Genomic DNA, 27,359 nt, shown 5'->3' with positions numbered 1-27,359 from the left:
GTAGTCTTGGTTATGTTAGTTTCTAGAGAAGGATGTAGAACATAGAGACCATTCTCTAGTTCACCGTATGCGATGAATCTGTTATTTCTTTTAATAGTAATCGTATTACTAAAGAAGATAGAATAACCATCTGCGCACAATCTTGAGATAGAAATCAAATTTCTCCTTAAATTTTGTACATAAGGACAACCTCTCAGTACAATTTTTCTTTCTCTAAAAATTAACTCCACGGTTCCTATTGCCGCGATTGTAACAGTTGTAGTAGTCCACAAGTAGAGAGTGACTTCTCATTCACTCAGCCTTCTGCTTACCTTGAACCCCTGTAGTGAGTTACACGCATGAGTTGAAGTCCCGGAGTCAATACACCAGGGTGCAGAAGTTACCAACAAATTGGTTTCTATAACACAAGTTTCAAAATTACCTTTCTTGGATTCCAAATAGGCAGGACAATTCCTTTTGCAGTGGCCGGTCTTCTTGCAAGTGTGATAGGCATCCGATGCTTTGTGTTTCTTCTGCTTCGTACCCTTAGTGGCTTTCTACTGAGGCATCTTTGCCTTCCTCTTTCTCTTGCCTATCTTGCTAGTTTCAACAAGCATAGCAACAGGCTCATCCTTTCTAATCAGTTCTTCAGCTCTTTGCAACATGTTGCTAAGCTCTTGCAAGTTGACATTCAGCTTGTTCATGTTATAGTTCTTGATGAACGGATTAAAGGAAGTGGCAAAGAATTAAGGATAGCATCTATCTGGGTCACAAGTGAAAGAATGGTAGCATCCATCTAATGGACGCCATGAAGGGTGCGGAATGGGTGGGCGAATTTCAAAAATTTTCCTACCTTCTTCCAACTGGGAATCATATTCCCTAAATTTAGAATACAATATTCAAGGATTCTATTTGAACCATAATCAAAATAGATCTGAACCAAAAGGAAATAGGAATGATTATACCTGATCCAGAGAAATAATATCTCCCAAAGTTGGTGTTCACGCCCAAAGAAGAAACCAAGATCTCCTCCTACTGAAGATGACACAGCCGTGGATGGAACGGAACCAGCAGGGTGCATCCTACACATTGGATTCTTCGCAAGAATCCTCTAGAAACCTTGAACACTGAATCTTTTTGGTCTTTTTTGCAAGACTATTGTCAAGCACTGATTTCTTGACTTCCTATTGCTACAAAGATCCAATCTTGCAACAGGGAATGGCGGCTGCTGGAGGAGGAGAAATCCAAGGACGAAGAGGGATGAACTATGTCTCTTCTCTCTGGAGTCTGTTAGAGATCAAATCTCAATTTGCAGGAGGTATATCTTGCATGCAAACCCTAGTTCAAAATCTGATATTTCTGTTAGGGTTTCTCCTCTTTCTTCTTGATTAAGAAACCTCCTAATGCACATTCAGCTCTCCTAGTCGAATGCACATTCAGTGCTTGACAATGCACATTCAGCTCCGAAGTTCCCAGGCCGGTTGAGCATAAGGCTCCCAGCTCGGGTGAGCCCGAAGCTCCTGAGTTGGTCGAGCCTGAACACCGTGAGGTAGTAGCCAGTGTGGCACCTCTCCTAGCTCAACCAACCGTGAGCTGGGATGAGGAGCCCTGGATTCTGCACGTAGATGGCTCCTCGAACCAATAGGGTAGCGGTGCCAGAATAGTTCTGCACGGCTCGAGCGGTACGAAACTGGAATACGCGCTACACTTCGATTTCGCGGTGTCTAACAATGAAGCGGAGTATGAGGCATTGATAGCTGGACTAGCCATAGCCAGAGAAGTAAAAGCAAAGCACATTGTTATCTGTAGCAACTCAAAGCTCGTGGTTAACTAGGTCACCGATGAGTATGAAGCTTGCGAGAGACCCTACTCGACTTCTAGTCACACTTCATCAGATAGATCCCTAGGTTGGAGAACACAGAGGCTGACGCCCTGTCCAAGTTGGCCAGCACTAGCGACATTACCATGAGAACCGTGTACATAGAGAACCTGTCTTGGCCTAGCATTCTCAGGGGGGCAGAGGAGGTTGCTCCCGTTGTTCAAGCAGAGCCGAGCTGGATTGAACCGCTCGTGAGCTTCTTGCTACACGGGACCCTCTCTGCAGATCGCAATGCAGCCAGAAGGGTGCAACGCCAGGCAGCCAAATATGTCATGATAAACGAGCGGCTATACAAGAGATCCTACACGCTCCTCTATCTGTGGTGCTTGCGGCCTGTCGAAGCTGAACTCGTACTCCGTGACACTCATGAGGGGTTGTGCGGCGAGCACTTGTGGGGCAGAGCTCTTGCCTAGAAAGTGTTAGACATTTTTTTATGCCCTTAGCTTCAATCAAGATAATGTACTTTATGAGTTTATTGTAAATGAATAAAATTGCATATTTAATTATGTTCCCTTGGTATGTTTCTGTGTAATACCCATAAATTGGACACTTAATGAGACTCGTGTTAGTTTAGAACGTTCACAGCCAGTGGGTCGGTCTGGGAGACCTATCCTGACAAGGCTGACACTGTGGTGCCACCAAGTCGGTTGGGGTGGCCTGTCTCAACTACCAGGATGAGAACCTAGGCACATACAGTGTAGGATTAATTGAATCTTTGAACTATACCAGATTTCCAGTATTGCCCTAGACCTTGGAGATTGAAAGGAAAAACTGGAAAGTTACACCCGACAACTAGACTTGATTATGATACTACACTAGGTGTCGGATTGGGTTGCCTTTGATATACCAATCAGTGAGATCCTTAGCGGGGGTCAGCACCTGGCTATGTTGGGACAGTCTGAGAATTCATCTGAGTGGGTGATCATAGTGACAGGATCAGCCCCTTTGTCGAACAAAGGTAATGATCGGGGATGCACTCTCACTGATGGAAACCAAGACTGCCGACAGCTGATTTCAATCATTGAGATTTGTTTTGCAACATATATTTTATATGAGATATAAAATTATATATATTATGTTTTCGAAATGATTTGCAAAAGGTTTTAATTCCCGGGATCCATACTTGAGAGAGTGCAACATTGTTCCTTACAGCCGAGGGAGAGGTTTTCTCTTGTCGGGCAGTGTATGATCATTATGGGCTGAGAGGTTGAGTGTAAGACCACTTAGGGTAAGTGTTGGGCCCATAGAGCCCATAAGATGGGTTTTCAGGGGTGCACTATCCATAACAATGTATTCGGCGAGGCCATGTAACAAAGGCTGGGCTGAACCCATGTGGCTGATGTGTAAATCAATGTTTGGGTCCCACGCCATACAAGGAAGCCCATTTCGAACTGGGCTGATTTGATCAGTCAATTAAAAGAGGCGAATTCTGAGATGGATCAGCTGATAGGATTAGGCCTAGACCCTATCCACTTAGGGAGTCCAAGATCTAAATATGATTTAGATTTGGAAGCCTCCTAATTAGATTAAGAGATGGCTGATCTGATCTGCAGATAAGATAAGGGTTATCCCTTATCACTTAAAGGGACTTCTAATCCAAATATGATTTGGATTAGCAACTCCTAATGGGATTAGGAGCTGATCCCTTTAAGATTATAAAAGGAGGAGGGGGCGGCACCCTTGAGACATGCAACCCAAAAACTCTTGTCTTCAGAGCTGAAATCACAAGAAGAAAGAATTCTGCACCCTATGAATACTCTCTTGCCACCTCCTTCCTGCAACCACCACCTCCAGTAGTTCGATCTCCTTCTCTCTACAAGAGTAATCAAGATTTGATCTTGATACCATTCTTTTGGTAAAAGATTGATTGGAGCTGTATTCACAAGCCATCCTGTTGTTTCATGCGAAGGATCAAGTTCTTTTTGAAGAACATTGCTGATTCTACTCCATCCTACACTACGCCATCTTCAGTGGGAGCAGATTTTGGATCCTTCCTTGGGCATGAACACCTCCATCGGGAGATACTGTTTCTCTGTATCAGGTACATCCTCCCTCTTACTCCTTTTGGTTCAGATCTAGTTTGGTTAATGGTTCAAGATTGATCCTTGAAAAATATGTTCTTCTAAAATAGGGAATTCAATTCCCTGCAAAGATGGGAGAAATTTTTGAAACTCACCCAGTCCATTCCGCAAGATTTGGGCGTCCATGTGATGGATATCCTATCCCTTCAGAAAGTGCTTCGACAATGGTATTATTGGCCAACAATGAAGGCAGATGCCGTTGAACTCGTTAGAAAATGTGACAAATGCCAGAGACACACCAATATTCACCACCAACCCGCTACTGACCTCAAGTATCTCACCAGTCCATGGCCCTTTGCATAGTGGGGCATCGATCTACTCGGGCCATTCCCACCAGCAACTGGTGGAAGGAAGTTCTTAGTGGTAAAAGTGGACTTTTTTACCAAGTGGGTAGAAGCCAAATCCCTCGTAATGATAACAACCCGAAATGTTCATAACTTCTTTTGGAAAAACATCGTATGCCGCTTCGGATTACCTCGGGTATTGATTTCTGACAACTGCAAACAGTTCGAAGACATCAAATTCCAAGACCGATGCCAAGACATGGGAATCCGACAGAACTTTACTTCAGTCGCACACCCTCAGGCAAACGGTTAGGCAGAAGTAACGAACAGAGCCATCCTCTACGGAATAAAGGCACGGTTGGACCGAGATAAAGGATTGTGGACAGATGAACTACCCAGTGTTATATGGGCATACCAGACCATGGAGAAGACTACTATGGGAGAAACACCCTTCAATCTCACCTACAACACCGAAGTAGTAATCCCTGCAGAGATCGAAGTGCCTACGCTATGACTAGAAGCATATAGTGATCAAACGAATGAAGATGAGCTATGCACCAACCTCGATCTACTCGATGAAGTAAGGGATTGCAGCCTACCAACAGAGAGTAGCTCGGTACTATAACGCCAGGGTCAAGAGGTGGAACCTCCGTGTTGGTGACCTAGTCCTTCGTAAAGTTATGGTACCCAAGCCCGGCAATGGCAAGCTCGGGTCCAACTAGGAAGGTCCCTACCCAGTGAAGTGAGTGCTCGGGGAAGGAACATACGAGCTTGAGACCCTCAAAGGGAAACAAGTACCTCGGGCATGGAATATTGTCAACTTAAGACAATACTATCTGTAGCAACCGAGTAGGCCACGAGCCGCTCCCAAAGCCTAAGGGCAAGAATGCCGAACTTACATGACCTCGGCACAATAAGACCCAGTCGCCTTTGAGGCATGAGCAAACCTCAAAAATAGACTATAAGTCACCCTCAGACCCTAAGGGCAAAGAACACCGAGCTGACATGACCTCGGCACAACAAGACCCAGCCGCCTCTATGGCATGGGCAGACTCCGAGAGTGGGCCACGATTCACTCCTCTAGCCTAAGGGCTAGAATGCTGAGATAATGAAAAGACATCGGCAGCATACAATATCTAGTTCTCATCGTCATAGGCTAAATGCTTGCAAAACCTAAGGCACAGACACTTTGGCCAGGAACCCTGTGACGGATAGCCCATCCTGGCATGCAACAAGTTAAACCCGTAAGAGACAACCAAATGCCAACTTAACCCAAGTGCAAATAGGTCAGGCATGTACCCTACTATGTCACTCACCTTGGTGTACACAAGGCTACCCCTACTAAGTGTCGGAATACAGTTCAGGACCATGATGGTTGAGGAACCCACACTCCGGGAATCAGCCTAGTAGCCTAACAGTTCAAAGTAAGACAACTACTTCGGCAAGTAAAAGAAAATTACACAATTATTTGGCGAAAAATGTTCTTCATTATATAGGCTCCATTACACTACATAAGTACACTCAATACAAAAGAGAGGGAAATCGAGCTCGCAGCCTCAAAATACAAGGAGTGCCTAACTACTTGGGAGGCTCATCGGCCTTACTCGGGGTTTTTTCAGGGGTTTCCTCGGAAGAATCAGTCAGACCGGTGGCGTTAACCTCTCCGTTGCCGCCGTTGTCTTCAGAGTCTGGGTCATCCGCAGCCTGGTGTGTCATGTCACCTGTGATGTTGAAAGAAGTGAAGGCACTTATATCTAGATCGAGATAGGTATGCCTTATCCACCATCGACCAAGATTGAACCCCCTATGGTAGGCCTTTGACATTACATTGTCAAACCTCGAGGACTTGATGTAGTCGATGATGGACTGAACCTTGGTCTGTTCTAGAGCATCATGAAAGATTTCCGTCTTCTCCTCGATATCGGCCTTGAGAGACTCCACCTCATGCTCTAGGGCCTCCTTGGTTCCCTTGAGGGCCTGCATCTCGAGCTGCGAAGCCTTCTCGGCCATTTTGAGGCTTTCCACCTTGAGCTTTATGGCTTCCTGACCAACTTGGAGCCCGTTCACCTCTGCCTTCAGCCTGTCTCATTCCCGGGCCAGCTCCTCCCTCTCTAGTGCCAAGGTGTCGTTCAGATCTTTCTCGGCGGTGGCAGTACTCTCCAATTGATGGACCTTGTCCTGTGTTGCCTTCAGCTCGGCATGGGCCACATGGGATGACTCCTCAGCAGCCAAAGTGCGCCTCAGGTGTTTATCAGATTGGAAAGTTAAGGCGTGCATGGAAGTGTTCACCTAACAGAAGGAAACTAGTCGACAAAAAAAAAATGAACTTACCACTATGATGTGGGTTGTCGCGCGACCTCCGAGCTGACCTGGGGAGAGTTCAGCCTAGCTCATGACTTCTGCATTGATGACACCCCTCTTGCTTCGATTGAGGCTGACCTCGGGATCCAAGATGGACTCCTCCTCTTCGGTCCCCGAGTTGGACGCCGCCACGTCTGTAGTATGCTGAGCCGACCCCTCTATAGCCTCAGCGGCTGCCCCAACTGAGCTCAGAGCCTCAACAGTAACTCCTACTGGCTCGTTCTCCAACCCCCTTGCAGCCTTAGGTCTTTGGGGTGGAAGGTCAACCTCCAGATCTATTACCGGAGGGGCACTGCTGAGTCTGGTCTCAGGGGCAGGAGCCCAGGAATGATCGGGTTCGGGGGAGGGAGCCCTCGATGACTCCACACGAGCCCTTTTGGTGACCTTCTTCGCGGTCCTCTTCTTCCTCCTTTCATTTGGTTAAGGAGTCGGGTGGCCATGATTCTCTCTTCTTCGCCCATGGGGCCTACAACAAAGTTGGTGTCAGTAAATCCAAAAACGTCAAGCAGATAAAAACAAAGCGCCAAAAGATAGAAATAGACCTACCCGAGCTCAAACCGGCCTGAGCGAGTTTCTCTTCGGTGATATATTCCCGATGATCGAGCTCAGCCTGATCCCATGAGTGGAAGGCCTCCCACGTCTGCTGGTTGAGGGTGATGCTGGTCGCCTGGGTAGCCACCCTCCAACTGGTAAGGAAGGGCCATCTTGTGCTGGCCCGGACCACAAAGTAGTCCCGCTTCCAAGCCGAGACCTTACTCGGGAACTTATGCAGTAACATAAAACCTAGGCAAGGAGATAAGTAGTAGACCTGCCCATGCTCAGGGGGAATGCTAGATGCACTCTTTTTTATCAGCAATATGGAGCAGAGTATGTCCGCGTCCAAAAAGAACCACTTTTCATGGCAAAGAGAAATGGTCCCCACTAAATTCCGAATGGAGTTGGGGTGGAGCTGATCCAGCATGATATTGAAACTCCTTAACACCTCAGGGATAAGGGGGTGAAGAGGGAGACGAAGCCCGCCGATGAGCTATTCCCTGAAAATCATGACCTCATCTAGACCATGCTCCCAAGGGAAGTTACTGGTGGGAAGGCTGTAGTTGTACTCAAAAGGAATGTTGAACTGCTGGATGAGGTCTTGAAGCCTCACCGGTGTCAGAGTAGAGGGACCGAACTGGTCCGGCACCCGACCTCGATGGGAGGTGGACGCCAACTTACCCAAAGCTGCCCATGCTTCACGGGTAGGTCGAGCCAGGGAAGGGTCACCATGACCTAAATTACCTACCTCGGGCTCGTCGATGAGACTGTCCACACTAGACGACATACCAAACTAAAAGAAAGAAGCAAACAAGAAGGGAAAAGGAAGCTCGGGAGGACTCACCAACGAAACGCAATCGGATAGGAAGAATAAAATGATTTGGAGGACCCGAGCTAAGAGACCCCTGGTGCGAGCTCAAACACTAATGACGACAACTTTGTGGCAAAGAAAATGGCCAAGGGACCCCCTTGACCCCTTTTGAGGCTCGAGCTCCTCCCAGTGGACCTCGGGCCAGTCCCAAGCAAGAATGCACCAATTCTTCTCTGGATGCCCCGAGGCACAAAGTCATTGGGTCGGGTAGTTCGGCATAACCGGCTATAGGCAGCCCGTCACTCAAATGACAACCCAGTTTAGGGTAATTCGCAAGAGAATAGTTCGGTATACCATAGGAGGGGATGCACTCTCACTGATGGAAACCAAGATTACTGGCAGCCAATTTCAATCATTGAGATTTGTTTTGCAAAATATATTTTATATGAGATATAAAAGTATATATATTATGGTTTTGAAATGATTTTCAAAAAAGTTTTAATTCCTGGGATCCATATAAGCAGAGAGTGGAACACTGTTCCTTGTAGCCGAGGGAGAGGTCCTCTCTTGTTGGGCAGTGAGTGATCATTATGGACTGAGAGGTTAAGTGTAAGACCATTGAGGATAATACCTGATGGGCTAATCTTGCATCTGCCCATAGTCCTTGGGTGTTACAAGGTGGCTTGGCCCAGGGACCACTTAGGTTAAGTGTTGGGCCCATAGAGCCCATAAGATGGGTTTCGGGGTGCACTGTCCATAATAGTGTATTCAGCCAGGCCTTGTAACAAAGGCTAGGCTGAACCCATGGGGGTGATGTGTAGATCAATGTTTGGGTCCAATGCCATACAAGGAAGCCCAACTGGGCAGTAGTTTGGAAGGCTAAGTGAGTACATAACCCTAAATGGGCCTTAAGCCCATTTTGAACTATGTTGATTTGATCAGTGAATTAAAAGAGGCAAATTCTGAGATGGATCAACTGATAGGATTGGGCCTAGACCCTATCCACTTAGGGAGTCCAAGATCTAAATAAGATTTAGATCTGGAAGCCTCCTAATTAGATTAGGAGATGGTTGATCTGATCTACAGATAAGGTAAGGGTTATCCCTTATCACTTAAAGGAACTTCTAATCCAAATATGATTTGGATCAGCAACTCCTAATGGGATAAGGAGCTGATCCCTTTAAAATTATAAAAGAAGGAGGGGACGGCAGCCTTTAGAGATGCAACCCAAAAACTCTTGTCTTCAGAGCTGAAATCACAAAAAGAGAGAATTCTGCACCTTGCGAATACTCTCTTGTCGCTTCCTTCCTGTAGCCGCCACCTCCAGTAGTTCGATCTCCTACTCTCTACAGGAGTAATCAAGATTTGATATTGATACCAATCTTTTGGGGAAAAGATTGATTGGAGCTGTATTCACAAACCATCCTATTGATTCTTGCAAAGGGTCAAGTTCTTTTGGATGAACATTGCTGATTCTGCTCCATCCTACATTGCACCATCTTCAGTGAGAGTAGATTTTTGATCATTCCTTGGGCATGAACACCTCCATTGGGAGATATTGTTTCTCTGTATCAAGTACATCCTCCCTCTTACTCCTTTTGGTTCAGATCTGGTTTGGTTAATGGTTCAAGATTGATCATTGAAAAATATGCTTTTCTAAAATAGGGAATTCGATTCCTTGCAAAAATGTGAGAAATTTTTGAAAATCCGCCCAGTCCATTCCGCACGATTTGGGCATCTATGTGATGGATGTCCTATCCCTTTAGTGGTATCAGAATGGTTTAAATCTTGAACCAATTTGTTTCAGATCTAATCCTGTGCAAATGGGTAGAAGGCGTTCTACTAGTTATCAAGTAGTATAATAATATCATTCCCATGGGGATTTAACAAAATAAGTATTAGAATCACAACCTTCCCTAATTACTTAGACAGTCAAAATTTAGATTTAAGGAAACAAGAACTACTAAAAATAAAAACTAGAGCAAAGAAAATAAAAACAATGGTGATCACTAATCGAATATGCAAATGATGGACTCGCTAGGACTTTTGGTCCACCTAACCAATGCAATGAGTATTGATGGGTCCAATTATCCAAGACTAATTGTTATTCCCATAAGCTGATGTTTTCACAAATTTATTTAATATTCTCTCTCGAGATATACTAAACCTACGCCCATCAGTTGACCCTTCGATCTCTCGAGTAGAGCTTTCAAGATGGAAGTGCATTAAGTCCAAGAAAACCATTAAATTCAGATGAATCATGTATATATATTTCTATATACCATTCAATTCACACTATGAATTATTCTGTCAATTATGTGAATTCCTCTCTCAATTCATTCACATAACCCAAATTAATTAAGTGGTTGCCAAGCTCTTAATTGCATTAAGCACAATAATTCATAGACTATATGGAAATCACAATCTTGGATAAATCAAGAAGATAAAAATATATTCATTAACATGGTTAGGCTTTCCATAGCCCTAGCAAGAAACAAATCAGTTCATGATGGAAGAATTAAAACAAACAAAGGGGAAGAAAGAACTCTTGAATTCGCCCATGGTGCTGAGATCTCCTCTTCTTGAAGTTTCTTGAATTCTTGAACCTTTCTAGAACCCTTCTTGACTGATTGCTCATTGCTTCTTGATTCAGATCAGAAGTTGAATGATTGAATAATTCAATGATCAAGTGATACCTCAAGCTGGTCCGCCCCCTCCTTCTTATAGATTAAAGGGGAGAAAGTGGTCTCCTACTTTCTCTTGAAGTTGATCTTTACGAGAAATAAAAGTCCTATCCCTATTCTAATCCTATCTCTTTATCTCTTGAACTCAATCCCTTTTTCACTCTAAGATTACATCAAGAATTTAGATCTAGAAGGATTCTTCTTAGTTTCTTGTTCTTGGATTCGTAATAGACCTCCTATATGAATTGGGCTTCAGCCAGGCTTTTCTACGAGTTGGGCTTTAGCTGCGGATTGGGCCTTCCTACGAAATTGCCCCGACTTCAGGCCCAAATTTGACTTTGATTCAGGCCAAATCTTTGAAAGCCCAAAACATGAAAATTGTGGTTTTTTCTCCTGTCTTTCCTATAGATCTTGAATCAGCCCATTCGAAGTTTGGAGACGCAAGTTAGGCCCAAATCACTGAACGATGTCAAAATTATGAAAAATCATCCGATTTGTCTTTCTTTGCTCTTGATGGCTTCTTTCATACCTTGGACCAAAATACAAGATATATGAGTCCAATTAGATGCTAATTTAGTATAAAAGATAGAATAATTGGGGATAAAAATATGATAAATTCTACTCTCATCAAATCCCCCACACTTAATCTCTTGCCCATCCTCGGGCAAGACAAAACTCAAAACAAACTTAAAACAAGAACAAATTAACTAAAGATTTGTTTTGGATTCCTCTCAATAGGGTATTTGTTCTCCCACATGCCTTGATCTAGTATTAATGGTCCTCCCATTCATCTACTTCTTTTTCTTTTTAACTTGTCAAGGAATAATCTTAAATCGCCAATCCTCATGTCCCCATGTGAGATTGACAATCAAGGGAAGCAGGCATCTCTTCGCATGAATAATTTAGGGCTAGATTAAGCCCTCTTTGATTTCATAACCACATGTGGCAAGATTCAAAAAATACCCTCTCATGATTCTTCAAAACGAAACAAGGAATGTTATTACCATAAGCTTGCTCATGTATCACATCTCCACCACTTATCATGAGTGCAATGCATCAAAAGGTGAATTAGGGTTTGAGATCTAGAGATGAGTGCATTTTATGCTCCATCTCACCCTTTTATTCTTTTAGTGTTAGTGCATTTTATGCTTCATCTTACACTAACTCTTTTTTCTCTCGGTGTGAGTGCATTTTATGCTCCATCTCACACGAGTTTTTTTTTTTATTTATTTTTTTGGATAACATGTTCCAATACATGAACTCATTATCATGGTCTCAATATGCCTAACAAAACAAGTTCTAGAATAGTCAACCCCTGTTTGTCCGTTATAAACCAAATGCTCACAAGGGTCAACTCTGTATTGCATCTTGCCCGTTGATCATTTCAAACTATTGAGATACCTTCCATAGGAACAAATTTCAACTAGATTTGCCTGCATCCTTTCTTGTCTATCTTGCCTAAGCACATGATTCAAGGTGGTTTGCAATTATTCAAAAGCAAGTCTCTATGGAGCAGAAATTTCAAAAGGAAAGGTTAAAAAGTAATAATCAAAGCATACTAGAGTTCAAAAAAATTTTATCAACCCCTTAATCCTCCCCCACACATAAGATTTACATTGTCCTCAATGTATGGAATCTGCATAGCAAGAACAAGGAGAGAGATTTAAGAGGACTTCCCTGCTATCTATGATTAAGGTCTTAAGAAAGGAAAAAAAACACAATCATAAGTAACAAAAGAGAAAATAAATTTTATTTTTATTTTTATTTTTTATTTTTTTATTATTTTATTTATTTATTTATTTATTTTTGTTGTTAGCACGATCTAAACATAACCTAAAAGGAAAAGGAAAAAGAAAAACAAACTTCCCTATCATGAATTGGATCATCTAACTCTCTTGGTTGCAGCTTTCGGTGTGCTCCCCTTTCATCCATCATGGGCGGGTTTAGATCTGGGATAGGGGCCTACAAAGTAGAGGGTAACGGTTTCTCATTAGGAATATAATGAGCATTACCTTGTCTTGGCTTGAACCCTTCTTGGTTGTCCTCTAAATAGTTCATCGCTTTCTTTATCTCTTCCTCCATGACCTGCATGTTTTTACATGAATTAATAATGTAGCTTTCAAAGGGGTCATCTAATTTAGATGTGTTAATTTCAGCTGCACTAACATCAATGCTATTAATTGCATAAATTTTATGTTCAATTGTGTTGGGATGTTCCATGGTTTCAAATACATTGAACACCACTTCTTCACCATTGATTCTACGGGTAAATAGACATTTGTGCACATCAATTAAAGCATCACTAGTAGCAAGAAAGGGTCTCCCTAAAATTAATGGCATCGATCTATCCTCCTCCATATCCAACACAATGAAATCAACAGGGATGATGAAATTCCCTACTTTAACTAAGACATCTTTCACTATTCCCCTAGGGTATTTAATGCTTCAATCGGCCAACTGTAGGGTAATAGTGGTAGATGTTAGTTCATGCAATCCTAGCCTTTTAAAAATAGGGTAGGGCATTAAATTTATACTAGTACCAAGATCACATAAAGCTTTTTCAAATTCAGTTCTCCCTATGGTGCAAGGTATAGAAAAACTCCTTGGATCCTGAAGCTTTGGGGGCAATTTATTTTGGAGGATGGTTGAGCATTCTTCATTCAAATTTACCATCTCACATTCTTCCCATTTCCTTTCATTTGACATCACCTCCTTCAAGAGTTTGGCATATTTCGGTATCTGTGACAATACATCAAGAAGGGGAAGATTAATGTGTATTTTTTTGAAAAATTCTAAAAATTTCTCAAATTGTCTATCTAAGTTAGCTTTCAAAATTCTTCCAAGGTAGGGAATAGGGAGTTTAATTTCATGTAAATTCAGTTTAGGTGTACTTCCCTCATCCTCCTTTTGCAGATTGGCCACATCAGTTTTCTTGTCTTTTTTTGGATTTCGCCAACTACCTTCCCGCTTCTTATAGCTATGGCGTTCACATGCTCTCTGGGATTCTTTTTTGTGTTGTTGGGTAGCCTTCCTTCTTTCCTCTCTGATAACATGCTCACAACTTGCCCCATTTGAACTTCAAAGTTCTTAATCGATGCTTCATGTCTTTGGAATCTTGCTTCAGTAGCATTGATGAACTTAGAAATCATCTATTCCAAATTACACTTTTTTCTTGTGGGGGCAGCTGTGGTTGGAATTCCATGGGTGCCTTTTGCTAATTGTTGCTCCATGAATAGTTTGGATGATTCCTCCACCCTAGGTTGTATGTATTTGAATATGGGTTGTAGTTTGACCTGCCGGCATGAGAGATAAAATTAGCATTCTCATGGGAAATAAAAGGACTGTTTAATTGACAATCAGAATTAATATGTCATATTTGACCACATAAATCACTTGAGATGCTAGTGAAAGAATGGTAGGATCCATCTAATGGACGCTAAAAAAGATGAGGAATGGGGACAAATTTCAAAAAAATTTCCTACCTTCTTCCAACTGGGAATCATATTCCCTAAATTTAGAATACATTATTCAAGGACCCTACTTGAACCATAAACAAACCAGATCTGAACCAAAAGGAAACAGGAAGGATTATACCTGATCTGGAGAAATAATATCTCCCAAAGTTGGTGTTCATGCCCAAAGAAGTAACCAAGATCCGCTCCTGCTAAAGATGACACAGCTGTGGATGTAACGGAACTAGCAGGGTGCGTCCTACACACTCGATTCTTCACAAGAACCCTCTGGAAACCTTGAACACCGAATCCTAGTGTCTTTCTTGCAAGGTGGTGAGTATCTCTCTTACGAATTCAGGGGCTACTTAAAGGACAATGGGATAGTATCACAATTAGCTCCCCCTGCTACACCACAAATTAATGGTGTTTCAGAGAGGAGGAATAGGACCTTATTGGATATGGTCCGGTCGCTTCTCATACACTCAGAGTTACCCAAATCCTTTTGGGGTTACGCATTAAAGACTACAATTTACGTGCTGAATCGGGTTCCAACCAAATCGGTTCCGAACACTCCATATGAACTTCGGACCGGAAAGAAACCAATTGTCAGACACTTGAAGATTTGGGGTTGTCTAGCATACGTTAAAAGAATGAGTGCAGACAAGTTGGAATCCAAGACCAGTCGTTGCCTATTTGTAGGCTACCCAAAAGGCTCTATAGGTTACCTATTCTATGACCCAAGTGAGCAGAAAGTGTTCTGCAGTCGAAATGCACAATTTTTGGAAACCGATTACATCCTGGATACCCATCATTCGGAAATTGTTCTTGATGAGGAGAGCTCAGGAGCAGTGGGAGATGTCCCACAAGTTCCAGGTAGTGACCAACCTAGAAGATCCACTTGGGTATCTAGGCCACCAGTCCATTATGGTTATGTCTAGGATAGTTACCTGGTGGAAACCTTGACTACTGAGGAGGATCCCATGACTTACGCGGAATCTATGTTGGGCATAGATTCCCAGAAGTGAGTGGAAACCATGAGAGCAGAGATGGACTCAATGAAGACCAATGGAGTCTGGACTCTAGTAGATCCACCCTCTGGGGTAAAAGCAATCGGTTGCAAATGGATGTCAAAATTGCTTTCCTGAATGGAGATCTTATTGAAGATATATATATGCAGCAGCCGCAAGGCTTCATTGTTGCAGGTCAGGAAAACATGGTATGTAAACTTAATAGATCCATTTATGGACTTAAGCAAGCTTCTAGAAGTTGGAACATCCGTTTTGACTCTGCTATCAAATCATTTGACTTCGAGCAGAATCCGGATGAACCCTGTGTTTACAGGAAGTACAGTGGAGATAAGGTTACCTTCTTGGTTCTGTATGTAGATGACATTCTTATCATTGGGAATGATGTAGGAATGTTGATTACGGTCAATTTATGGCTTTCATAGCAATTCTCCATGAAAGATCTTGGAGAAGCCTCCTATATACTAGGTCTTCGACTCTATAGAGATAGATCGAAACGGATAATAGGATTATCCCAATCTGCCTACATTGACAAAATAGTCAAAAGATACAGCATGGAAAACTTTAAGAAGGGAAGTGTTCCTTTCAGGCACGGAGTCACTCTCTCCAAGAAGATGTCTCCCAAGACTTCTGAGGAGATTGATGGCATGAAAGACGTTCCCTATGCCTCTGCCATAGGAAGCATCATGTATGCCATGCTATGCACTTGTCCTGACATTGCTCAGGTAGTGAGTGTAGTAAGTAGATTTCAAGCCAATCCAGGGCAAGAGCATTGGACTACTGTGAAAAACATACTTAAGTACCTTCAAAGGACAAAAGAGTTTTGTCTCGTATTCGATGGTAACTCACTATAAATCCAAGGTTATACAGATGCCAATTTCAAGTCGGACCCAGAAGATAGAAAGTCTACATCTGGATATATTTTCATTATAGGATCGTGTGCTGTTTGTTGGAAAAGAAGCAAACAGAGGTCCACTACAGACTCCACGACCGAGGTCGAGTACATTGCCGCAAGTGAGGCTACAAAAGAAGCAATGTGGATGAAGAAGTTCATTCACGAGTTGGAAGTAGTTCCGTCCAGCACTTCACCCATCCCATTGTTGTGTGACAACAATGGAGCTATTGCTCAGGCTAAGGAGCCATGAGCCCACTCGAAGTCGAAGCACATCGAGAGAAAGTACCATGTACTGCAGGAGATTGTTGATAAAGGGTACGTCCTGATTTAGAAGGTAGCGTTAGTGAAAAATGTAGCAGACCCATTCACAAAACCACTATCATAGAAAGTGTTTAACAAACACGTGGAAAGCATGGGACTCCGGCTTGTACCTGATTGGACCTAAGTGCATGTGGGAGCTGTTATACAGTTTTGTATGCCCTTAGCTTCAATCAGAATGATGTACTTTATGAGTTTATTGTAAATGAATAAAAGTGCAAATTTGATTCATGTTCCTTTGGAATGTTTCTGTGTAATACCCTTAAACTGGACACTTAATAAGACTCGTGTTAGTTTAGATTGTTCACAGCTAGTGGTTGGTCTAGGCAGACCTATCCTGACAAGGCTAACACTGTGGTGCCACCAAGAAGGTTGGGGTGGCCTGTCTCAGCTGCCAGGGTGAGACCCTAGGCACATACAGTGTAGCACTAATTGAATCTATGAACTGGACCAGATTTCCAATATTGCCCTGGACCTTGGAGATTGATGGGCAAAACTGGAAAGTTATACCCGACCCCTAGACTCGATTATGATACTGCACTGGGTGTAGGATTGGGCTGTCTTTAATTCATCTGAGTTAAAATCTGGGTATGTTGGGATAGTCTGAGAATTCATCTGAGTGGGTGATCATAGTGACAGGGTCAGTGTTAGACAGTTTTGTATGCCCTCAGCTTTAATCAAAATGATGTACTTTATGAATTTATTGTAAATGAATAAAAGTGTATAATTGATTCATGTTCCCTTGGTATGTTTTTGTGTAATACCCTTAAACTGGACACTTAATGAGACTCGTGTTACTTTAGAATGTTCACAGCCGGTGGGTTGGTCTGGGGAGACCTATCCTGACAAGGCTAACACTGTGGTGCCACCAAGTCGGTTGGGGTGGCTTGTCTCAGCTACTAGGGTGAGACCCTAGGAACATACAGTGTGGGATTAATTGAATCTTTGAACTGGACCAGATTTCCAGTATTGCCCTAGACCTTGGAGATTGATGGGAAAAACTAGAAAATTACACCCGACCCCTAGACTCGATTATGATACTGCACTGGGTGTAGGATTGGGCTGTCTTTGATATACCAATCAATGAGATCCTTAGCGGGGGTCAAAACCTGAGTATGCTGGGACAGTCTGAAAATTCATCTGAGTGGGTGATCATAGTGACAGGATCAGCCCCTTTATTGGACAAAGGTAATGATCGGGGATGCACTCTCACTAATGAAAACCAAGACTGCCGGCAACCGATTTCAACCGTTGAAATTTGTTTTGCAAAATATATTTTATATGAGATATAAAAGTATATATATATTATGGTTTCAAAATGTTTGCAAATATGTTTTAATTCCCAGGATCCATATTTGAGAGAGTGCAACACTGTTACTTGCAACCAAGGGAGAGGTCCTCTCTTGTCAGGCAGTGTATGATCATTATGGGCTGAGAGGTTAAGTGTAAGGCTATTGAGGATAATACCTGATCGGCTAATCTTGCATCTGCCCACAGTCCCTGGGTGTTACAATGTGGCTTGGCCCAGGGACCACTTAGGGTAAGTGTTGGGCCCATAGAGCCCATCTGATGGGTTTTAGGGGGTGCACTGTCCATAACAGTGTATTCGGCCAGGCCTTGTAACAAAGGCTGGACTGAACCCATGTGGCTGATGTGTATATCAATGTTTGGGTCCCACGCCATACAAGGAAGCCCAACTGGGCAGCAGTTTTGAAGGCTTAATGAATACATAACCCTAAATGGGCCTTAAGCCCTTGGTGAGAGAGAGCCTACTAGACTAGACTGATCGCCCTCCTCTCGGCAGTGCCCGAACAACTACTTGACCCCCTAGCCCTACGTTGCCCGCTTGGAGCGGGGGGTTCCACATTCTATGGACCCTGCCTCGAACGGAGCAGACTTTAGGTTCTTTGCCACATCGTTCATAAAAAGGTCGGGACATTCAATGAGATATTGAGAAAGGGGACCAATGCCAGGTCTATAGACCTGAGGTCTAGGGAGTGCTATCATTGACGAGACGGTTCTGATTGCTGAACACGGAGGAGCGAAGAAACAAGCGAGAAAACTACAGTGCGCTAACGCGCACTCCGGCTTTCGCATGCTTGAGCGCTGACGCGCGAAAGCCGTTGCGCTAACAGCATGATTCAAAACTACTGCGCGCGCTAGCGCGCAAGGGCTTGACTATAAATGCTTGCTGGCTCTCAAGCCGGAGCAGCAAGATTCAAAACGGATGCACGCGCTAGCGCAACAAGCAACGGCTTTGAATCGCTTGCTCGGCTGCGCTACCGCGCCGCACTAGCGCTCAATCCGTTGCTTGTTGCGCTGTAGTTTTCTCGCTTGCTCGGATGCAACAAGCAACGGATTGAGCGCTGACGCGCTCAAGCCGTTGCGCGGTAGCGCATTCCGTACTTTTGAACGAGCGCGCGCAGTAGTTTTTAATCATGCTGGGTTACTGCTGTTAAGGGTAGCTCGCCCGACCCTACCACGAGCAAGGCTCGCCAGGCATATAATTTAGTGACCGGCTTTCCCAAGAGTAACCCAAAACAGGGTTATAAGGTTCAATCACGTGAAGGGCTCTTCTAGGTAAGTGAAGCGTACCCTGCACCCCGTCGGCTGCCTCTCCTCCATACAGGGTAGCGCTCAGTGTCGGTCATGTATCCTGTGTGGGCTCTTAGTTCCTCTCCCTTTTTGGAGTACGAGGCCCTAAGATCCCTCGAGGGCTTCATTCCCTTCGCTCCCAGTCCGCTAGCAGCCTCCGCGGAATGGCCTGACTGAGATCCCCGAATGGCATGATGGCAGCTAGTTTCCCGAGGTCCGGGTCGGTACTTCACAATCAATATCAACTAAATAAACGGTCGTGAGCGAGTGTAGGGCCTTCTTCCTCTTCTTGCCCATGGCGATAGGTGATTCCCGCTCTGAACCGTGGGCTCCTTCCTAAGCCCCACAGCCAAACCTCTCGAAAGAAAGACTATGAGAGGGAGTGAAAAGACAAAAGGTGACGGTGGCTCGCGGGGAAGACGGACTTCATCCCTATTGCGGTAGAATGGAGCAAGGGAGCGAACTCCCCGACATGTGGGCATCGAGTACGCTCAACCCTTGCAAGACAATGAAAGGGTGAGCCTATGTCCGTTGTATAGAAATAAACCGGAGTGGGGAACTTCGCAGAAGAATCCGTTTGCCAGGTTGACCTGCTCTCTTCTAGCTCTTGCTCTAGCCTTAGTAGGGTCTTGCGCGCCGCAGGCTTAGGTGGCTTCATGAGCGGCCCCCCCTAAATGCAAGCTGCTCCTCTTCTTCCTTTACCGACCGCCTCCGTGGCAGGTGAGCGGCAAACCTTCATCCGGTCATTGCTAAGTCCTATGGGAGCCTCGCCAGGGCGTAATCTTTCGCGTGCTCGTCTAGTTGTGAGCTTTGCGGGTTCCTTCTCGCTGAGGAAGAAAAGTCACCATCGGATTAAAAGAATTAACCATCCCTATCTCTTTGCCTTTCGATGGATGTACTACTCTGCCCGTTCCGTAGTCCTTTATACGGCTGGACATAGGAGAGAACGAAGTCCTGGCCTTCCGATAGTTAATACCATCTTCCTGATGCCTTCCGTGACAAACCGAAAGGAGTGCACGCCAAGCGGAAGAGGGTCTGTGTGCGGATTTGAGTCCAAAAGGCTTCGTCACGCAGGTAGAGTGTGACAGCGGCATTAGTCGCGATGTGTTCTAGCCTTGCCTTGGTCCAGGCCATAGGCAGATCAGACGACTCCCGCTCAAAGATTGACAGGCGTGCTCCGATTCTGATTTGCTTGTGCGCCTGAGGATCGCGCTTCCGGCTTATCCAAAGAAGCCAGTTCCTTAGTCTCTTCCCTTTCTTCTGACTTAGGAATGAGTGTGCGATTCCGGTCTTCTTTCCGGTTCAATCGACGGCTGGCAACAGCTTAACATCGGCTCTGGCTTCTGTGCTCTGTCAGCGCGGGCGATCCGTGAATCCCGCCTATCTGAATCTATTGTAGAGGAGTCACAGCTTGAGCGCGTGGCTTCAGCTCGTAGCGCAGTATGCCCGATAATACGCTCTCCTCTCGCTCGCTAGGCTCCAACAACTACTACTATAACCCCTATTAAGGTTACAGGAAGTTTGTTTAATGCAGTGCTATTCTTTCCCCTTTCGGTAGTTTATATTCGGGTTGATCCCATCAACTAAAGAGCAAGGCTAGCCGGCCTTTTACTAAAATGGCTTTCCCAAGAGCTAACACAACTCTTTGATTTTATGGTACTTCCAGGTAAAGCTCTCTTCGTGGTAAGTGAAGCGCGTACTGTACCGCATCATTTAAATGCAATAGATGCAAATAAAGTCGATCCCTTCCAGGAAAGCCTCTTGGGGAACCATTCCCTGTTCCTGCACTGAGGTCACCTTAGGTCCTTCCTTCATTATCTCTTTTTTCACAAGAAATGATCCACCCAAAGGGCCTCCGCATTTGGAGGAGAGTATGTATGAACGAGCTTACAGCGACCCGGGGAAGGGTGACTTGACTAGTAGGTGTAGTGCGATCCAAAGGTCAATTCGCTAAGGGGCTCTTCTAACGTAACGAAATCTATACCAAAAAGTGAAGCCTGGAATGGAATGAGCCGATCCCTTTAATGAATCCCCTTTAGGGGGGTGGTGGGTGGGGAAGGGCAAGCGAGCAAGCAACGGCCCAATTCACGTAAAGGGAACGCGAAAGCCGTTGCGCTAACTAAAGCCTACGGTTTTCTTGCTCCCTTTGCTGGTTCTTTCGAGCCAACGAAGGAGGGCTATTTTTCTCTAGCCGTGAGAGCCTAGACCAGTTACAGAGCAAGTACGCCTAGCTCTGTTAAGCTGTGTGCTTGCGCACTTAGGTTAGCTCTTGCTATTGCTTCTCTTGAGACCCTCGCCTTCTTCCATTTGGTTGGTCCCACATCGAGGGGTAAAAATTCCCAACGTGCATTGCTAGTTCTCACTTCGCGCATCCGCGCTCCGTTCGTTCCCTACGCTTCTGCATGAGTGAGATTTCTATATAATGTGGATCGACGGATTCATTCGGGTCGATAAGCAGAACCGGGTCGATAGGCAAACAAAATAGTACGTAAAGAAAGGGTTCCTTCCCCCCCAACTAATTTCGAGTGATAGGGGAGAGCCCCCAAGAGAAGGAGCTTAGTTTGTGGTATTTGTTTGTGGTTGGTTACATTGACAGGGAAGTTTCCATCCATATCAAAAGGGGAGTGGGTTCAACCTTTCCGATTGATCTGCCGACCCCCTTTCTGCGGAAGAGATTTAGGCTCAACAGTGGAAGTTCATCTGGTCAGGTGCTAGGCTCAGCTCAACCCAAGTGCCCCTCCTATGGCGTTCGTGACATAGCTCTGTGTCTGATCTTCGAGCAGGGGGAGGATAAAATCCGCTACACCCACCGCCCTTGGCTATTAGTTACTGAGCTCTTGCTATAGCTCTAGGGCTAGGGCTTCTTTCTAGCTCTTGCTCGCGGCTCTACTTCATTCTTTTTCAAAGCCCTGGCTACTACTCGAATTCATTCCTCTCGGTAAGTGAATCTCCCTCCACCCGCCGCCCTTCGGTCAACTCAAACAACAGGCCAGGAAGGACATTGTTGAACGCTCACTGAGTGCTTCTAGGTTAAAGGGAAGCACTAGACTCACTCCACGGGAACTGGCCTAACGGTTTGCTTAAGATTTAGCATTCCCCTCCCCCTTCCTGGATTTCGCTAGATTGTCTGCTATGCTAGCCTATGATGAAGGCCGGATCGGTATGGAAGCCTGGGCATAAAGTGTGTTTGTGCGCAGGAGAAAAGGAGGTCAAGGCCATCCCGATAGGTTACCAGAAATCCTCAGCCTTCCGTGACAAGGCGTAATGGCAGTCCACTTCCCCCGGGTTGCGGAATGAAGTCCCAATGGAAGCAGGTAGAGGGCCTTCTGCCGATCACGGCCCTTGCCTTAAGTGCCTATGGACGGTTGGGATTCTGCCGTAGATCGAGTTCTGGATGGGACGAAGGTCTGATCCTCGAACTCCCAGTCTATCTCAATGCCGTAACAGCTTCTGTAGATCTAGCCGGTTACGGTTTTTAACCAAAGAACGAACCAAGGCCCTACTGCTAACCAGTCTTCTTTCCCGACTCCTTCTCCCTAGACCGACCCACCCACCTGCATTCTTTTTTATCGTTCATCGAATTTTGAGCATGAAATTTCCCACGGACTAGACCCGGGCTCGATGCGCCCAGGCTTCGGCTTTTGTCAATGCCTGTCCATTTCCTGTTGTGGGCTGGGTTGTCAGGAAGTGGTGCCCCCGAAAGGGGCGTCCAGACGCGGGTCGAGTATGAATGCTTTCTTTATCCAAACAAGCTTTACTATTCCTTTTCCACCGACCTTGGCTATTTGAGCTGCGGGTTCGGAGTGAGCCGGTTCAATAAGTCTTTCCCGTCTGATCTCAGGATCAAATCTTCAGCATTGAGATGCTTAACGCAGCCGTTCCAGTTTATTGCACTGCAATCAAAGGCGCTTTGGCCGCGGTGCACGCTCTACTCCCACTGCCAAAATTCGCGAAAGAAAGACCATGCGAATAAGTACGTCAAGGCCGCGCTCTACCAATGCTGCGTTTGGGCGCAATCAGCGGGCGAGGCATCTCAGCCTTAGCGCGCGGCTTCCGCTCCTTGCGCGGAATGGAATGCCCAGAAGGGACACAGATAAAGTGACCAGGTTATCTCACACGGCGAAGCCTGACCCCCAGACTGGAGCAGTTTCAGCTTGTCTTTTGGCCCCTTCTTTCTCATGGACGTTGTAATTGCTTTTCTGTTGGATTGATTGGGAGAGTGGTTCGCATATGATCTCTTCGTTTACGGCTCTTTCTTCCTTCTCTGATTGCTATTTGTTCTCCATCTGGTGGAAGGTTGATTTTATTTTGGTTTCTGATCTCTCTGCTCCCCTTTATCCCAAACAAAAAATACCTTCTTGCCCCCCCCTTGCCTACTATTAGCGTAGCGGTGGAGGGATAAAAACGAATTGTCAGTTCATCCGCACTTGGATGGATTGATTGTGAATAAATGCACTATCTAATAGGCACATCTAATAATAGTTGCGATCATCTATCAAACAAAGAAAGAGTTTTCTATCAAACAAAGAGTTGAAGTATATCAAAAGTGCAATCAAGTCCGTAAATGAATGCATGCAATCCAATCAAGTCATCGAGTGACATACTTTGGTCAGTAATATCGTGAATGAATGCAATCAAGTCTTTCTGCTCCCCTTTTTCCTCTCCAATTTTGTTATGCCACTTCGGAGAGAAGAAAGACAAAAGACTATACTCTCAATCTCAATTCGCCATCAAAGAGTTAATCCTTTCATTCGCTATCAATTCGCTATCGGTGAAGTATATAACGCGTAAGTGCGATCAAACAAGCAACGGATGAGCGCTGACGCGCTCAAGCCGTTGCGCTAACAGCATGATTCAAAGCCGTTGCTTGCTGGTCCCTAGTCTCGTTTTTGCCGAGCCTGATTCTCTATGGTATGGACGTCATTGATTTGATGGAGACAGATATATAGAAAGTGTGCAGTGAGGGATCTTTATAGGTAGCCAGTCTTTACAACACTCGGCCCAAGCCCGGAACTCCCATGCCTTTCTTGGTCGGACCAACCCAACCGGCTCCGCTCGGGCAAGAACAAGTCTCTCGATTTTCTCTTTCGGGAGCAGAGCAGTCAAAGAATGAACCAAACCAAATGATTGTTCTAGAATGGCTATTCCTCACAATCGCTCCTTGTGATGCTGCGGAACCATGGCAATTAGGATCTCAAGACGCAGCAACACCTATGATGCAAGGAATAATGGACTTACATCACGATATCTTTTTCTTCCTCATTCTGATTTTGGTTTTCGTATCACGGATGTTGGTTCGCGCTTTATGGCATTTCCACTATCAAACGAACCCAATCCCGCAAAGGATTGTTCATGGAACTACTATCGAGATTCTTTGGACCATATTTCCTAGTATCATCCCGATGTTCATTGCTATACCATCATTTGCTCTGTTATACTCAATGGACGAGGTAGTAGTAGATCCAGCCATTACTATCAAAGCTATTGGACATCAATGGTATCGGAGTGCGCCTCTTCACGAGGGTGATTTAAGTGCAACGAAATGTACCGGTGGTTCGCGAAGCATCTGGCTTACCGGTAATCTCCCATTCCCGTCGTCGAGAGACTATAATAACTATAGCATGCCAGAAACGGGGAGTTGAGGTGGTTAGACCTATATCCCGAAATGCTCCCAGCATAGGAGCCTATGGTTCCATTCTTGTTGTTGCTGGAGGTACACATCCCTCTTCTCGGTGTGGAGCGATATACGAGAAATAGATGCTCAGCCTGCAATGTCCGATAACGGCGCTGAAGTAGTGAATCTATCGGCACCACAGCAGTGGCATACAACTTTGGACCTAACGGCCGGCCCCGTAACCTTTCGGAATGGGGGATCCCCGTTGGCAACAACCACGGTAGTAGTTGCGGAACTACTGGGCCGGGAGAGGACAACTTGTTGTTCCTGCTCCTCTTTCTTCGCTTCGGGGACGGAGGTCCTACGGTAGGTAACAGCAGGCACAAGCAACTTGACCGAAGGGGACCAGCGCTTCTACTCCTCCACCGAGGAGCCGTTCGCAGCGAGAAGCAAGGGATGTCGTGAACGGTGGGAGGTCACAGAGAATTGACCTATTCATAGAGTGATCCTATGATCGATATATGATATAGACTCTCTCTTTCCTTATTCTTATTCTTATTCTGAAAAAAAAAAAAGAAGGGTGACTCAATCAATTGGGGGTGGGACCTGTTGGCATAATGCACGCTGGAACGTGGGAAATCGAGGTCTCGTGAACTACTACTAACAACCTACTTTGTTTTTGTTTTGTTCGTGGACAAACGATTTCCGGTCAGGCCTATGGATGGATCCTTTTAGATCTACGGGCCGGCCGGCCCCGGCCGTTCACATGAGCATAGGGAATCTATACTCGAGCGTTCGACTGGGCCCCTGACAGGATAGGTGAGGAATCACTCTTGATCTGATCTATTGGGGCCTACAACTTCGTCGAGCCGACTAGCATCCCTTTCCACTGCGCATTTATCGAACAAAGAAGACGACTATAGGATCGAATTCGCTTTCCGTGGTGAACTGGTCGATCCCATACCTTCTGCGTGTCTCATGTGTGTGGAACCAGGTCTTTTTCTGTTCCAGCCTCACTGAAGCGAAGAAAACTACAACAATCTTTTCAAGCGCTAGCGCGCGCTCGTTCAAAAGTACGGAATGCGCGTTAGCGCACTCCTGTTACGGTTCAAAGCAGGCTCAGCCTTGCCTACGCTTGGCAGGCTTACGTTAGGGACATGCCCGTCATTTTCGCCTGTAAGACTTTTGGGAGAACTGATGTCATCTTCAGGCAGACCACCGAAAGCTTAACGTACTCCTTGAGGAGGGGTGGTCGACCTCCTTGGGTGCCTAACCTTGGCACTCCTAGACCATCATCCCCTTGCGGGGCGGCCCTGGTTAACGGCTAGCATGGCTACCAGGGTTCCTCATGGGCGCACACTAGCTCATGGGGACAGTGTTGGACCGGCACTGCGCTGCCGACACTCAAGGGAGGCTTGGCACTCGGGCCTGGCTCAAGCACGTCCCTACACCTCGCCAGCCCCTTGCCCAAGCTGATTGAGCTATCCCGTTGCCCCTAGTGCACGGGTGGGTTCTGGCCCAAGCGGTTGCCTATCATCATGGCACACAGGTGCCTGTCATCATCGGCATACAGGAGACCCTACACATCGGTGCCAAGTCACCTCATCGGCGCATGGTCGCCTTCCATGTTGGTAGTCCCCCTTTAGCACGTAAGCGGCACCTCCCATGGACCGGTCTGAGCCAGAAGAGTGCCTCGGCCATTGGACTTGAGGTCATGATCCAGTGCTACTGACTTTGGTGGAGCCATCCCAGCGGGCAACTCCTAGCCTCTAAGCGCACAAAGGCTTGTCTTGGCCTGCCTTGGCCAGGACGCCGCACGGGTTTCTTCCGCTGTAGAATTACCCCCGTGACAGTTGGTATCAGAGCAAGTTGGCCAGTTGCAGCCGCAGTTGGTTTTCAACAGATTAGCCCAGAGCCAGTTGAAGCGGTCATTTCGACAAGCAGCATTTGGTGGGGTGCGGTCCCTAGTCACCTCCACCCAGGATCGAGCTTAATTCAGATCAGGCCTGGCAAGAGGCCATTTCATAGTTTGTGGCCCCATTCAAATGACACTAAAACAGCTTCCCTAGCGGTTGCAGACGCTTTGGTTGTTGTCCTCATGCGGTGGCAGACGCGTGAGCCTTGATAGGAATGTGGGTACACTGCCCGAGCATATTGTTTATCAGGCCTATCAAGAGGCCATTCAATGTTCGCGTTCCCATTCCAATGACCCTAAAACAGCTTCCTTTGCGGGGGCAGACGCATTAGTGGTTGTCCTCATGCGGGGGCAGACGCGTGGGCCTTGTTAGGAATGTGGTTACGCTAGCCGTTGGAGCATGGCGGCCCTACATCGGCAAAGTATCAGGTGGACATGCTCAGTTTTCAGGTTGAACACTTGCAGCAGCAGAAGCTTATCACAAGGCGAGTGCATGTTCGGCAACTCATGGGTAAAAGTTGCCACACTCGCGTTCGAAGCGGTCAAGTCTCCTTGAGGCAGCAGCAGTGGGGCCCCCTCGGAGTGAAGATGTAGCCCGAGTCGGCGAGGCGAAGCGTAGTTTCGAGGGCCCAGGAGAGCATAAGCCATGGCTAGGTTTGAGTAACCCGCACAGGGCGAGGTGAAGTCTGTAGGCCAGCATGGTGAAAGGGTACCCAGGTCATCGCCAACATGAGGAGTAGACCTATCAACGTGTTCGGTAGCATCACTGAAAAGCTACCAAGAAGACGGTTGAGCCTTGAGGTAAGATGATACATGGGGCGGACCTCCGCGAAGCACCACACACATTTCTTCGAGGGCCCTTCCTTCACAATCCAACGGCATAGCCATTGCGCGGTTTGAGTAACCTCGACACTGGGGTGAAGTCCAGGCAG

The sequence above is a fragment of the Nelumbo lutea genome, chromosome 4, assembly GCF_056320005.1.
Source record: "Nelumbo lutea isolate HS-2025 chromosome 4, American lotus-T2T, whole genome shotgun sequence".
Classification (NCBI taxonomy): domain Eukaryota; kingdom Viridiplantae; phylum Streptophyta; class Magnoliopsida; order Proteales; family Nelumbonaceae; genus Nelumbo; species Nelumbo lutea.
The sequence above is the reverse complement of the archived record's forward strand: the minus strand, read 5'-3'. Positions refer to the sequence as shown.